Here is a 13,728-nt window from a genome sequence, read left to right as displayed (position 1 = left end):
TCAGTCTCTTTACTGTTACGATTGAATAATTTTTTTACCCATTTTGCTGTTAGCAGTATGGAGAAAAATAATTATTGTGATGAGAATATAGATTTGAGTGATAGGAGTGAATATTCTGACACTTGCCCAAGTAAACCGAGAATGCACATGGGAGATTGTTTCGAAAGGTATCACACCATGGTGAATTATAAAATTTAAAATTTATTTCTCATTGACAAGAAGAGACTTGCAAATGTATATAATAAATAAAATGTCAAACATTTACAAGCACGTGTAATTTTTCTCACTTAAAATAAGAATCCTTCGTTTCATTCGTTTCGCTGCGAAAATGTGCCGGAGTTGCTGGTAGGCAGTGGAACAAAAAAAACATGCGGAGAGCCAAGGGTTAACAATGTTCGATTATAAATACTAACAATAAGTGTTAACTATAAACAAAATCTTACATATAAATTATCAAACATTTCAACATTACTCATTGGCCAACTAAATGATACTAATAAACGTAGAACATTCATCATTCAGAAACTTAGTAAATCGCTTGTTAATAAGTATAAGTTCAGTTAAGTGTATTTCAAAGTTTTACTTTAAAGAGAAAGAAAATCATGTATAAGCGTTAAACAAAGAGAAGAGAAACTTTATTCTTCCTATAATTAACTGAATTATCAAACAAGAGATTGATAAGAAAAGAATACGAAATTAATATGCAAGGAGAGAAAGAAGAAAGAGAAACTGCATGTTCATAGTATATTTAATATATTTTATTATGTTGGTACGTGAAAAAAATTAAAAACATCACGTTGCAGACAATATATCGTTATATTTTTCTAGCAAATGATAGCTCATTATGTATATGCGCAACAATTCTTAATAAAATTAAAAAAGAAAAAGAAATAATTATAATAAAATAAAATTTTGCATATATATGAAAACAAGAGTATATTCGTAAACGGTCCCCCCCACACGCACACACACACAATAATGTGTTAAAAGAATTTGTTTTATTTATATATAATAATAATTTAATTATTTAAATAGATTATCCCCTACTATTATTAGATGTTACCTATATTACTTATATATACAATGTTTATAGTTTTATATACAATTATATTTAATTTGACTTATATGATAATTTAATTTCAAATTTAATTGCCTATGAACATTTTGTACATAATGAACAAAGTAAATTTTTCTGCCATAGTTTATCGATGATCCTTCTTCCTCTTATTGGGACTATTAATATAAAAAATATATAATATATTACTATTACATGTAGATTATTTCTTTTCTTTTTTTTTTCCTTAACCGATACTAGAGTTTGACCCTTCTTCGTATATTTCTTCCGGGAACTCGTACGACGCCATTTTAAAGATCTATGGAATTTCTTTCTCTTCATATGATGATTCTGTGACCCTCGGGCCCTTATCAGTTCTCCGTCCAGTCGTTTGACGATTGTACACCGGACAGGAGAATGATAAGGGGCTTTGGGCACGCGTTTTAATTTCCGAAAGAACGTGAACACTCAGAGAACCGGAAATAACCCGAAGTTTATTCTCTCGTTGACGACGACGACGAATCATCATCATCATCATCATTTGTGGTTGCGAGCCTGTACAAACAAAAGAAAAGCAAAACCAAATATCAAATCGTATAATAAAATTATTTAAAATATAGTTTTCATTTCTTTCTACATATTATATGCTAGTATAATATATATATTTTAAAGAAGTGGTAGGAGGGATGGAGGAAGTTATCTTATCGTGGAATACTTTTTTTCTTTTCTGTGTGCGTGTAAGTGTGCGGTAGATTTGATTAATTTTGTTCTTTTTGAAAGTTGAGTACGATTTTAATATATATATATATATATACGTGTATCTATATATAGTTTACTTTGAATGAGAAAGATATCTTATCAAGGATTTTGTTATGTACATTCGAATGACAATTCCAAAAGGAACAAAGTGACCTTCTTTCTTCTTCTTCCTTTACCTCCACGCACGCCACGTACACGCATGCACTAAATACATGACTCATATTCCGAGTACAAGGAACCAACTGAAGAAAGAGAGACGTGGTTTACCGTACTATCGGCTACTTTGTAAATATTGTCAATGTCTTTCCTATATACAGATAAGACGCATATTCGATAACAGTAAATAAGAGGCAAGTAAAAAAAAACCTAAGCGTGGACTCTCGCACACGCATTTCTACTACAGATAAATGTACAAATTCTAACACGTATTGTAACCAAACAATGTATTTACCATCATCTTAATAATTTTACTTTACCTTTCTTCTTTATTCGTAATATTTTTTTCAAACCAGTAACATTGTTAAAAATATATATATATTTTTTTTATTCAATCGTATTTCTTTTGAGAAAGATGTTATATAGTTAGGTCGCAATGGGTCAGCCGTACAAAAATAGAACAACGTCAGAGTGGTGCAGGTGCTCGAAAATTATACATCCCTAGAAATACACTCACACATAGCAAACACGAATTTATGAAATGTGTGAGAAAAATGCCTATACAAATCTCGAGAAAATTTATTGTTACCTAGACACACGTATACACACACCCCCAACATCGATACAACAATAGAACAGCGGTAACAAATACGTATACCACAACCACGACCACCACCACGACCACCACCACCACCACGACCACCACCCACCACTACCACCATCATCATAGACCTATCATTGTCTGTGCGGGATATATATCATCTAAAACGAAGAGATCGGTACAACGGTATTATTCAGCTTGTATCTTATCGGAAAGGACACTACTCTGGTGGTGGTGGCGAACTGTTGCTGGCTTTCCGATAAACGCGATTCGAAATTTCGCGTGACGTCATTCGCTCTCTCTCTCAGAGAACATCTCTGTCGAAAATCTATAATGAGTCACGAGTAGTAAAACGATGACACGTATGTGTATAACATATATATATATATCTTCTCAGAAATTGATTGACCTTATTTGTATGACCACAAAATCATCCAAAATGGCGAATCTCAGTATTCGTGGAAAATCAACTTTGATCAATTTTTGTTTTTATATTAAATAGGAGTCATGAGTAGTAAAACAATGACACGTATGTGTATAACATATATATCTTTTCAGAAATTGATTGACCTTACTTGTATGACCACAAAATCATCAAAAATGGCGAATCTCAGTACTCGTGGAAAATCAACTTTGATCAATTTTTGTTTTTATATTAAATAAGAATAACCTAAAGAAATTTTTACGTGATTTTATGAATTAATTAAAACACATTATACCGATAATATTTAATCGTTGAAACTTCATTTCTTTTTCAGATCGTTTAAATACAAATCTAAGAAACATTATAGAAGAACACAAAATGGAGAAAGAGAAAAAGATAATTTATTCAATTAAAAGTATAAAAATATTTTAAAAGTAAAAAATTATTGTATGAGCCTCATATATGTTATAATATAATAAAATAAAATTTCCAATTGCTGAAGAAGTCCCAATAAAGGGACGAAACGTCCAACTTAGTTAAATTAAGTTCTACTTCTTTTTATGTCCAAGTTCCCTGTGATTCCGTATTAAGAATTATAATTTTGGACGAGAGAAATAACGAATTGTATAAATATATATCATCTCTTTAACGAGACATTGTGAATTTATTATGTTTACAGAGAAAGAGAGAAAACCATTTGGATGAGATAAAGCTAGAGAGAAGGGTGGGAGTTTAGAGAAAGCAAATCACCTATAGCAAAAGATCAGGAAAAGCGATTTCAAAGAGAATATTACAACTGTAGGTAGCGTTGAACGATACGATATCGGTACAAATGGTTATTCGAAACAGTCCAGTGCTCATTCAAACAGCTCAAAGAGTATAACGATAGTGGTGGTGGTAGTAGTGGGGTAGTAGTAGTATCATCATTCTCTTTCTATTTCTCTCTTACGGTTTTTTGGACAAGAGAACATCGCTTTTTACGAGATACGAGGGATGGTTGATGGTAGAGATGTTACTAGGTAGAGAAAATTCATTGTAGACCAATCAAACCAAAGAGAAATAGCTCGTATCTATCGATAGACACACACATATACTACTACTCATATACATACGCGAAATCGTCAAACGTATAACAATATATTTTTCGTCATATCGAATTTGAGTGACGAGAACGAGAAAAGAACCAAAAAAAATCAAGTTATCGATATAAATAACAATTAGGATTTTTACACTAGAAACGATTATCTATTTATCGATAAATGTATAATACAGATAGTTAATAGAGTTTAATTTCGTTAGAATAAATTCATTGGATATCCATATTTATTTGTATGACACAAAAGGTAAATGCAAGTATTGGAGTAAATAAAATCGAAAAGAATGATGAAAAGCGTTCTCCGATAAATAAAAAAAAAAAAAGAAAAAAGGGGACGAATAAATAAATGAAAGTAAAAAAGGAAGAATAAGAAGAATAAGAAAAAAGTGTAGTCTCATCGAAAGTATATAAAGGAACGTGGGTTCGTCGCGTCTTCCTAACGATGTTTCCGAAGTAAACGTTTCGTCGGGGGTTGGTAACCGGCTTATCTCCTTCTCGGAACCGCCAAGAAGTTGCCCACCACCAGCAACTACCACCACTAATACTACTGCAACCACCATCTCACCGTTTTGTATCCTTCTACCCTTTTTCCTTTAACAACACACCATGCTACTGCTGCTGCTGCTGCACATTCTTTTGCTTTGCAATGGAAAGGTAAAACCATTGAAAAAAGGTACCGAAAGAAAAAGATAGAGATTCATGCACGAATAACTCACATGTTCCTCAACCCCTGCCCTTTCCATCTTTTACCATCTCTCTCTCTCAAATACACACACACACACACACATATTACACGTAAACTGTTTTTCTCAATTTCCGTAAAAGAGAGAAACAATCACACGTGTTTTCCTAATTCAAAAGAACGAGTTTTGCGGTGGATCGTGTGTATCACACACACACACACACACATATATACGAACCTTCCTTATCTTCTCTCTCTCTCTCTTTCTTCCTTTCTTGCACGTTCATTTTGTTTTTCTCTTTCTATTTTACTTCTTCCACAGAGAGAGCCAATTTCCGTGGCAATACATCGAGGAAATGTTAGGCGAGGGAGACGACGAACCACCACCACCACCACCACCATCATCGACCAAACTATATTTATACCCACCGTTCGAGAAAAGCCGCGTTTCAAACCACCCCTCCCTCTCCTTCTCCTTCTCCTTCACCTTCGTCTTCATCTTCTTTCAACAGTACACCATTCGCGTCCTGCTTCATGATTTTCACCGTGAAATTCTTCTTCTCGTCTCGAGAAACAGAGTTCTGAAAAAGGTACATACAAGAAGAAGACTACCAACAACTATCAACTTCTTTTTCTTTTTATTGTTATTATTATTATCGATAGCAAACTAAAATGCAACTTATTTTATTTGTTTTAGGATATTTAAACGTAAGAGTTGATTTTTATCCTTGAAGAATAAAATAATCTTCTCTCTTGTATTCTCGTCTTTCGAAAACTAGGCCAAGTTTTATCATCTCATTTCGACATCGGTTTATTATAGCCTTCGGTTTTTAATGTTGGAAGTGTGACAAAAAAAAGAAAGGAAATTAAAATACAAAGAAGACAAAAACTTGAAACAGGAAAAAAATAGAGAAAATAAGAGAGGAAGGGTGCGTACAATCTTAAAAAAAAAAGAATAAAATATGGAGGAACAATAACCACGTGTAAGATTACAAATTCCGTTTTTATCTGATTAGAGAAACCATATGTGTGCATGTAATAGATTAATACTTTATAAGGAAAACAAATATATATTTATTATAAAAAAATCAAGGTTAAATATATGTAAGTATATGTAAGTATATGCATGTATATGTATGTACGTACACCATATGAAATTTTTTTAAACACACATATATATATATATGTTATAATAAAAAATATAAGAAATTAGATATCATATATATATGTATATGAAAATTATTCGTATCAATTCCGTATATAATGCTCGAGTGGTACTCTAACACTGAGAATGGTTGCACGAGACCGGATAAAAAGAGAACATAGTGATATTGAATAGAACAAGAACAAGAGAGTAAGAAAGAAAGAAAGAGAGAGAGAGAGAGAGAGAGAGAGATGAAGGAAGCAAATACGCGAGGCGTGTTGGCCTTGAGACGCGTTCGTTCTCTCTTCCTTTTATTTTTACATTCGAGCCGAAACAAACGTCGATGAGGAAGAAGAGGAATTAGAAGACGTGCTTTTGGTGCTTTAACATTGAATTTAATTCATAGATTAAAGATCTATGAAAAATATGTTACGAGAAGTTACAAACAAAAGTAGACTTTAAATTTGTTTAAAAAAAGCATCGAATTAATTAACAATAAAATGTTATGTTAATTTGTTGTATGGATAAAAAAAGTGACTTTAATTTCATTTCATTTTCAATATCCTCACCTTTCCAAATTGGTCTTCTTCTTTTGTTTCTTTTTCTCCACTTTTTCAATCCTTTAAAGTATATACACATACGTTGTATGTGTTTGTTTAATCAATTTTAACACAGTCAAAAAAATCAACACTAATTATGAAAAATGTTCAATCTTGTTTAAAAAGAAAAAGAAAATTCTACTGCACATTTAGAAATTAGTAGAAAATAAAATATACCTACTACTACTCGACACACATTTGTAAGAAAAAATCTAACAATGATGATAACGATGACGAAGAAAAAAAGAGAAACGTTCAATAGCAGAAAAAAATAATTATGTTAAATTATTATCTCTGAATCGCGATTAAATCCAAATTTCCAAAGTGTTTCAAAGAAGAAAATTATTCTTGAAAGAGAAGTAGAGAAGAAGAAAGAGAAACAATGGAAATTGAAGAGAAAGAAAGAAAGAGAGAGAGAGATAGAGAACATTTTCTTATTTTCCTACGAACCAAACTTTTCAGTCACATGGTGTGCGCGCGCGAATACGAAAGCAAAGAAAGATAGAGATAAAAAGTAAGAGAAACAGAAATGAAGAAAATAAGAGAAAGAAAGAGATAGAAAGAGAAGCCGGGCAGCATCTATCGATCTTCCTCGCCGAAAATACGCGACGACAATATACACCAATGACGAACATCTATTTTCCTCATTCTAATTCCTTTTATTTTATTTTATTTTATTTTATTTTTTTCCTTAAACAAAGTTAACACAACGTACGCAATTTATATATATTAAGCTAGAAACCTCTTCTTATCTTTACTCATTGAAATGATTACACAACCGATATGAGATACACAATAAAATAACAACTCGCGAAAAATAACAAAGATATTTATTTCGATATTCTCTTATTAAATGAATTATTATTACACTTATCGAATAAAAAGAAAATCGACTATAATCGATAAATCTATTAAAACAAGTATATATAAATAAATTACATTCAATGTTAAAACTAAACTATTTGATCGCGATATTACGTAAGCACGAAAATAATGTATATCTTTTATTTCCTGATGTAATAAAAAGAATTGAAAAGAAAAAATGAAAAATGGAAAAGATTTATATAGGGTAAAGGAAAAAAATCTAAAATATTCTTATTTAGAAAAGAAATTTCTTTCTCTCATTTACGCGCTCGATCGCACAAGAGGAACAACAACAACACACAACGCACATAAAAAGAGAACGGAATTATTATATCGTGACGATCCCGGACATGCATTATTTATATCGAAAGGATCACTTAAATAAGATAATAAGAGAAAGAGATAAAAAAGAAAGATGCCACATATAAGATCAGATAGAAAGTAGATTAAAACAAAAAAAATCACAATTAGTTTTGAAAAGAAATAAAAAAACAAGAACAAAAAGAAATCATAAAATTGCTATACGTACGATGTTCGGCGCGCGACTGATTCTTCATTCGCGTTTGCTCAGCTTCAACGAGAATTTTCTGCGCCGTGTGCTACATGGTGGGGGTGTTAGTTTGTAACCCCACCATCATCATCATCACCACTACCACCACCACCACCACCACCATCACCAAGAGCAGCAGCACCACCACGCACGACTTGCATGCCATCTACGCGCCATCTTTGAATTCTCTTACGTGTCCCTTCTTCCTTCTTTATGCATTATGCTTTTTTTTTCTTCCTAACGGTCTTTTTTTTTTTATTCTCTCCTCTTCAGCCCTCCTCCTCCTCCTCCTCCTCCCCCCCCTTCAGCAAAGCCCCTCTACTCCTCTTCTTTTCTCTTTTCATCTTTTTCGTACGAGTTTATACTTCCCTTATATATACCCCCTCCCCCCCCTTAACTTTGCTTTCTGGTTCATCTCCTGTAGGAAGAACAAGTAAGAAAAGAAATGTGTATAGAATGAGGGGGGAGGGGGAGGGGTAAGGAAAGGAGAAACGGGACACGAATATAAAGAAAAGGGAGAAGAAGAAGAGTGTGCAGGACTTTAACGGCAGAGGAATTTCACGGACTAGACCCTTCGTCGTTCTTCTCTTCTCTCCTCTTCCCCCCCCCCCCTCTTCCTTACATTTTATTCTTACCCTTACTTTTCCATACTGCTACCCTAACCTACCTGACCCCCGCGACCCGTCCCAACCCTGCCGGTCCTTTCTTTCGTCCTTCCACACTTCTTCTTCTTCTTCACTCGTAACTATTGTAGAGGAAACTGTGTGTATTGTAAAATATGCTGGCTCTTCGGTTTAACTAGACACAATCTATAAATTATTTAGCTTTATTATACAAAAATATCCTGCTAATATTTTAATTATCGTTCGAATTTAATTTAACTATAATCGAAAACTTAAATAAATTCTTTAAAAGTTTTCACGTTTATTGCGTTGTCTTTAGTTTATTGTTTTGCGTTATGTTGTTTTTAGAAATAGTGCAGGAATTTTTGTTTGTAGCCAACAAAAATACTTTATCATATGCAAATGATGAAATATTAACCTTTTAGATACTACGCGCCACTATAGTGGCTTTCGCGGATATCATTTTTCAGGACGACGCGCCACTATAGTGGCTTTTCGTGGTTTTCTAGAAAAACGTTACGAAATTGTATAGTGTGTTCCAAAAACGATACAAGGCGAAGATCTCGTTATCAATGTGAAAATTGTGACGTAGTTTTATGTATTGTACCATGTTTCAAAATCTATCATACTCAATTATATTATTAATTATTAAAGTGGAATGTTATAGTTAAAGTATGTGTAATATATATTTTTAAAAAATTATGACTTCATCATCAAATACTTCATTTGAATGTTCTCGTGGACAGAACGGAATTGCCCGCCACACTTTGCAGTGTTATATCAATTATACGTTGTTCACGTCAGACCCTGCCGTCCAGGGAAATAGCCACACGCAGAATTCAGCCGTATCTAAAAGGTTAATTGAAAAAAATATTTAAGAAATTTTGATTCAGTCTAATATTATTATATACACGATACGTATAACAAAAATCAAATTTATTTCTCTCAAATGTAAGAAAATAAAGAAAAGAAAAGAAAGTAAGCAAGGCAGGTAGGAAAGGAAAGATTTGGAAAGGTTTGGAAGATTCTCTCTCTCTCTCTCTCTCTCTCTCTCTCTCTCTCTCTCTCTCATCGATCCTTTTTCCACAAACTTAAAATATGACGAAGAAGAAACTTGGCAATCTTTATTCTCCAAGAGTAAAGAGGTTTCCCTTAGCGAAGGAAGGAAGAAAAGAAGGAAGGGTGGAAATAGATGGATAGAAAGAGAGAGAGAGAGAGAAAGAGAAAGAAAGAAAAGAGAGGATGGGAGAAAAATGTATAAGACAATTTCGTAAAGTCAGAAGTAGAAGAAGAAGTAGAAGAAGTAGAAGAAGAACTCTCTGCGTAGAAGCTAAAACATCTCACACCGAGGTAAAAAGTCAAACGAAAAGCTCGTCGGAGTTGTTACCAACGCCTCGACTATGAAATGAGCGAAAGAGAAAGAAAGAAAAAGATGGGGTGGAAGAGGGGGAAGGGGGAAGGGGAGGGGGGAAAAGAGAGAAGGCCGATATCAGGAGGCAAAAGGGGCAAGGGGGGTTGGTGGTGGTGGTCCTGGCGTTAGCACCAAATTAATTCCTTCAACGAAGAGAGGAAGAGAGAAGGGTGATAGGGGTGTGAGGGGGTGAGAGGGGGGGGGGAGGAGAAGGACGGGAATTCTCCATTACCGGAGGATAGAGTGGGACGAACACGCCCGTAAAGTGTGGAACCGTCCTTAAGAATTTCTCGCGTACACGTTTGTCTCGGTAAAACTCTTACTACTACTACTATTACTATTACTATTACTATTACTACCTCCCTTACCATCCCCTCTACTATTCTATCTCCCTTTCTTTTTTTTTTTCTTTTTTTCTTAGGAATTACTGCACAGCTAGATAGCCTTACGATTTACGAGACGAACAACGAATCCGCGTGTCCTCGTTGTTAACAAAGTTTACACCTTTTCTAAAGTGTAAGTTAAGTGTAAAAGAGAAGAAGAAGAAGAAGAAGAAGAAGAAATGATGTAATTGATATTAGAAATCATTATAGTATATCATTCTATTATTGTTTTTCGTAAGGAACGATGATTCTTTTTTGTTAAAAAGAAAAATGTGAAAGGAAAATTTTTGTTTGTAAGAAAAGAGGCGACCGATCCCCCGTTTGGATTCTTTGATTTTTTAAATATGGTGTCATGGCTTGACCGATTCTGCCCCCCTGTGACTGCTGTTAATCTTCTAGTCCCCATGTCAGGTCCTTCCCGAGTCGTTTCTTTATCTTCTTTGTCCCTTTTTTTTCTTTTTTTCTTCTTACTGTTAGTTTAGTTTCTGTAAGCAAAAGAAAAAGGAAATATTTTAGTTAAAATGAGACAAGCGAAGATGAGAATAAAATGGCGAGGGTGGTATATATAGTACGTGGATACATTTCAAATAAGATAGAAATTCCAGAATAATAGAAGGAGGGGTGTGGAAACGAGAATACCTTTTCTTTCTCTCTCTCTCTCTCTCTCTCTCTCTTTCTCTCTCATTCACTCTTATAATAATTGCAAAAGTGAGAGATTTTTAATTTCGTACTAATAGCTCTTTCCATCGACTAAGTGAAAAGAAGTAGGTAGGTAGGTAGGTAGGTAGGAAGGAAGGAAGGGAGTTATAATCTACGAGGAGGAGAACAAGGTCGACCTTATTTTTCATCATTTTCTTTCTCTCCCATCGATGGAAAGATTTTACAGAAAAAGAGAGAGAGAGAGAGAGAGATACCACCATCTTTGTCATGCTCCGACGCGTTCGTTCGTTCATTCATTCTATGGAAAACTTTTGCCAGATCATTTATGATCAAAATTCTTCTAACTTCATACTGCACATAGGTGCATTTATTGCAAAGAAAAATTAGAAGTAATTCTAGTTCATTGATTTTGGAAATACCAGAACACGTAACTTAACAATTTCAACAAAAAGAAAAAAACCAAATCAGCTGACCGATATTATCTTCCTTATATAATTAAAATATTATCTTTTCTCATTATCTTATAAGACCCAGTTAGTTAATCAATTAGTTAATCATTTCTCTCCTATTGGAATGAAGTAGAATCCTGAAGGCAGGTTTATAAATGCTACCACCATAAGCTCCCTTTTCTCTCTCGCATCTCTTTCGGAATAATATACGAACCCACTTTTCCATGGGTAGGATAGAGAAAAGCGGGTCGCAGGCAACAACGTAGGAGAGGGTCAAGGTTACTGTTTTCCTCCACCAGTCCCCCATATGCGCCCTATACACGTGTTTCTTCTCTCATTCGCCATATCCTATTTCTTTCCTTCTTGTCTGATTTTTTTTCTCTTTCTCTCTCTCTCTCACTCTCTCTCTTCTATCCTCTTTATTTTTTTATGTCGCTTCTCTCTCAAAAAAAACCAAGCGTGTTCAGGAAGAGAGAGAGAGAGAGAGAGAATAAAAGCTGCTTTTTCATGGACACCACCAGCACCCTCGACAACGACACCCTCCCATCATCCTTTTCTATTTACACGACCGTGCGATATTCTCTCTCTCTCTCTCTCTCTCTCTCTCTCTCTCTCTCTCTTTCTCTCTTTCTCTCTTTATTTCCCTTCCCCTTTTTCTTCCTTTCTCCAGGGATTTCCCGATGACCCAACCGCTTTGATTATCCCATCCTGACGGGACGAGAACTTCGAGCGGACATCCTGTGTGGATTTAATGGCGAGAAAGAACGATGGTGTTGCTACCACCTACCCCTCCACGAAACAGAAACGACAACCATTTTTATACAAAATGGATATCCTTAACGCGGCTCGTTAAAACTTTTCCTAAGAATATTTCTTTTATATATACAAATAAAAAAAAGAATATATATATATATATATATATATATGTAGGAATGGGAAATAATCGAATGTTCTAGAAGACGCGAGAAAGCAAATAGGTGCATGGTGGGGACTATTGTATATATTGGGGGGGAATAAATTATTATTATTATTTAATTAGTTATTTCTCTCGTCCAAAATTATAATTCTTAATATGGTATCACAGGGAACTTGGACATAAAAAGAAGTAGAATTTAATTTAACTAAGTTGGACGTTTCGTCCCTTTATTGGGACTTCTTCAGCAACTTAATCTTACAGTTCAGCATCTTTTTTTATTGTGTAGACATACATTTTTCTTTTTGTTAATATTCCAAACACAAAACATCTAAACTTCGTTAAATATTCACTCGTTATGATTTGAAACTCTCAACAACATTATTATTATTATTATTATTACGGAGAGTTGTTATAAAAGTTGATAGAGAGTGAGTGTGTCGGTTATTAGTTGTACAATCGGTTGATAGAGGGAGTGTATCACGTGACTTAAAGACCTTTGTGAAGCATAATTATAAGGCTACCCTATATATATATTTAATATCGAATATATTATTTTAAGTAGAATTGACTTTGGGTGTAAGTTAATCAATACCTCTTACCCAAAACCAAATTTTACATATATAATGCATTATACAATATATTGTATGCCAGAGAACGAATGACTATCTTAATATAATATAAGTCAATCATTTTTCTAAACTATTTATTTTGAAAGTGGCTTAAGTCACTCTACCCTAATAAAAAGTGTTGATTTTTTAATATTTACACGAAATTATTTATACTAAGATAACAAATATAAGTTAGCATCAACATTTTGAAACGTGTATAAAACGCAAACCTTTAAATATCTCGAATTGAAAACAAAGCGACTTATGCCACTTTTAAAATAAACGGCTCATATAATCCCACATATTAATAAAATATGCAATCTTATATATTTATATATTTTATATCTTGAAAATAAATTTTGTAATTCCGATTCTCGCAGTCTCATCGTTTGTACTTTATATGCATACACTATATATATGTATATCTTTCTTTCTTTATCTCAAGGGGAATACGAATTTTGCAGCTAATGACGCGCGGATTTGGTAATCCCGAGACGACTATGACTACGAGGACAAGGACGAGGATGAGGACGAGGACGAGGACGTTGCCGCCATTGCTCTGATTACGGCAAGAACCGAAGGAGATGATAACGATAATACCGATTTCCCAAGTTGATACGTTAATGAGCCCCTAGCCCTTTTCTTATAGCTTTTCGCACCATTGAAACGCTTTCGTCGTTTTATATTCAAGAAGATACCAAACTTCGAGACCATTTACTTCCGGATTTCAATATATATATATATATATA

At 33.9% G+C, this 13,728-nt stretch overlaps 2 long non-coding RNA genes across 2 annotated transcripts in view; both read right to left on the bottom strand.

Moving 5' to 3' along the window:
- Window positions 1-1,106: 1,106 nt before the first annotated feature.
- Window positions 1,107-8,201, bottom strand: LOC106791945. The gene is made up of 3 exons (XR_001382248.1): window positions 7,909-8,201; window positions 5,202-5,353; window positions 1,107-1,609 (listed from the first exon to the last, which is right to left on the bottom strand). It is a non-coding gene; the product is annotated as an uncharacterized LOC106791945 (long non-coding RNA).
- A 2,179-nt stretch (window positions 8,202-10,380) lies between these two features.
- Window positions 10,381-13,728, bottom strand: part of LOC106791943 — a 99,392-nt gene continuing 96,044 nt past the window's right edge. The window contains exon 3 of the long non-coding RNA XR_001382247.1: window positions 10,381-10,831. This is a non-coding gene — a long non-coding RNA (uncharacterized LOC106791943). The remainder of the gene's footprint in view (window positions 10,832-13,728) is intronic.

The sequence above is a fragment of the Polistes canadensis genome, unplaced genomic scaffold (assembly GCF_001313835.1).
Source record: "Polistes canadensis isolate GaletaPanama2010 unplaced genomic scaffold, ASM131383v1 scaffold_356, whole genome shotgun sequence".
In the NCBI taxonomy this organism is placed as follows: domain Eukaryota; kingdom Metazoa; phylum Arthropoda; class Insecta; order Hymenoptera; family Vespidae; genus Polistes; species Polistes canadensis.
This window is presented reverse-complemented; position numbering and strand designations above follow the sequence as displayed.